Consider the following 2,824-nt stretch of genomic DNA (forward strand, 5'->3'; position numbering starts at 1 on the left):
GAAAGGCTGACCTTTTATGCCAGTTGTTGATTAAGTCAAGGTCATGACCCTGGAGACCCTGCCCCTAGAAATAAGGGAAATGACAGTGACAACTGTACACAATATGGCATATCTTAGAGAAAAAGGCTACGAAAGATCAATTTTCAGCCTAAATCATGACAACTACCTGGCTTAGTTAATGCTACCCCTTAACTTGCTGTTGTAGTATTTAGTTCTTCTAGACAGCATAGTGGAATCAGTTGCAAAACAGCTGATTCCTAGAAGATTTTACAGTATGCTGAATGTGTTTGTTGTGTGTTGATGCACATTTTTAACAGATGATAACATACTTAAGTTTTTGTTCTCTTGTGTAGATTCCATTTATATCTGCTTGCCATTTTGTGTTTAACATAAAGGTCCTTGGTGTCACTTTCTGTCATGTGCAGAACTATTCTTGAGTATTGTGGTTGTTCTGGTAGTACAATGCCTACTTTGCCAATTAGTATGGCAATCATAACAATTGCAATCCTAAAGAGGCATGTGAAACAGACCTAACCTTGAAGACATCCATCCATGGTGCTTCAGTGTGTATGTGCTCAGCCTCACATGTACAAAACAAGAAAAATGAAAGGGGGATTGCATGAGAATGGCAAAGTTTGGGCTTTCTGGATTGTGTGCTTTCCTGCAGATAAAATAAACTAATTTGCAAATGCAGTATGTTACATTTTATAAACATTCCTCTGCTGGTTCATGCTGATTTGATCTGCCATTCACCTACTTTTAGTACTATCTGCAAACTTAAATATCTTATTATTTATTTTCCTATACAAATTGTTTATAATATATATATTCATAGCATTCGTAGTCTGAATCACAATCTGATTGTATGGGTGGTTACCTACCAGGTAACGCTTGTGGTTGGTCAGCAAGTCAGCTAACATCTGCCACGGTGCCCTCTCAGTTGCGAGAAGCAGATCATAGAATGGTTGAAAATAGTTTTACTGTCAAATAATGCAAAGAGTATGCGACACGTGTTTCGCCCTAATTCTCATCAGGCGTACACACTCACTGCATCCCCTCTCGGGAACTGAACCTTGGACGTCAGCGCTAGAGGCGAAGCCCCTAACGTTGCACCACGGTGTGTGGTTCGTTCATTTGACAGCATGTAGCTCGGGGTAATTACAGTACATTCATAGCATTCGTAGTCTATAATGTGACAGCAGGGGGTGCTGTCACACCTCCAAACCTGCAGACAACACGCCAAAACACCAGGTAAAAGTCTCAATAATAATTTTAATAATTATAATAATGTGCACAAAGCACCTCCACAATACTCAATAATAATACAATAATTCACCAATAATCAATCCTCCACTCCTTCCAATTCCAGCTCAGTCTGCTGGGTTTCCCACAGCTCTTTATATAGTCCGTGACCCGGAAGCACTCCTGTCCTTCAGCCCACGTGATCCAATGGCACTTCTGGGTCAGATGAAGATTTATATTTTTCTTTATCCCGGAAGTACTTTCATCCCATGTCTTGGGAGTACTTCCAGATTATAATAGAAACAATCTTCGTGTCTCTCTGCAGCATCCCCTGGCAGCCCCCATGGTATCCAGCAGGGCTGTGAAACCGAACTCCTTTGTCCATGATGCCCTGCGGGAATTCTGGGCACCTCCATGTTGAAGGGAGGACTCCATCTGGCGGTGTGGCTGTATTGGCCAGGATAAGCTGCCGGCCATCTCTCACAATATATATATTACAAACGGGAGCTGCCCCTGGACTGATCTATAAGATACACCATTTTTAACATTGCCTTACTTCTGAAAAAGTTTCTTGCACCATAACCCTTTGTTCCTGATAAGGAAGTGATTACAGGTCATCGTTCTCTCCCAGAGAAGAGTGACTTTTTTCCAGCAGATAAGAGATGAGCACCTAGCTATTAGAATAATTTAAAAGTATTTGCTATCTCTCGCCCTAAGTGTACTTTCAGTGCCTTCCACTATATTTTCATGTGTGATCGTCTCTTGATTGGCACTACCTGCTTCTCAGACACTGCCATTATCTTCAAGGGGTCTTTCTCACCTCCTGTCCGGTTTTATACTTGCTGTCTATGAAGGCGACTCTCTCAGCGTGCGCTGTTACTCCACTTCATGCGTCTCACACTCGCAATTCCTCTTTTGTTGTGCCACCAAAGCCAAACTGACCGACTAGATTTCTCTGAAGGGCTGAACATTCAAACCTTAGTATTATATAAATTTAATTGGGCTAGCACCTGCATTGCCTCAGTTTCGCATTTTTGCTATTCATTTGTTCAGTGATATTAGTAATATACTGTAATTTTGAGAGCAAGTGTTTGAGTTTTTAGTGTTCATCTGTGTTGCTTCAATTTATTGTTAATCATTCAATTTCAACTCTTATGCAAGGAAGATAGTTGTTCCTGAGTGAAGCTCAAAAGTTAAACTTTGAACCTAAAGAATATAAACTGCTCAAAAAAATTCAAGGAACACTTTGAAAACACCTCAGATCTCAATGGGAAAAAACATCCTGCTGTCTATCTCTACTGCTATGGACTGATATGGTGATGTGCTAGGAACGAAAGGATGGCACATCGTCTGATGGAAATGAAAATGATCAACCTACAGAGGGCTGAATTCAAAGACACCCCGAAAATCAAAGGGAAACAATGATGTGGCAGGCAGGTGAGTCCATTTTGCAGAAATTTCATTGCAGCAACTCCAAATCGTACTCAGTAGTTTTTATGCCAAAGCTTATATGCATGCCTGACATCGAACGGGTTGGGTTTGGGGATTGGGCATGCTCCTAATGAGATGACAGATGGTGTTC

The sequence above is a fragment of the Erpetoichthys calabaricus genome, chromosome 15 (genome assembly GCF_900747795.2).
Source record: "Erpetoichthys calabaricus chromosome 15, fErpCal1.3, whole genome shotgun sequence".
In the NCBI taxonomy this organism is placed as follows: Eukaryota; Metazoa; Chordata; class Cladistia; order Polypteriformes; family Polypteridae; genus Erpetoichthys; species Erpetoichthys calabaricus.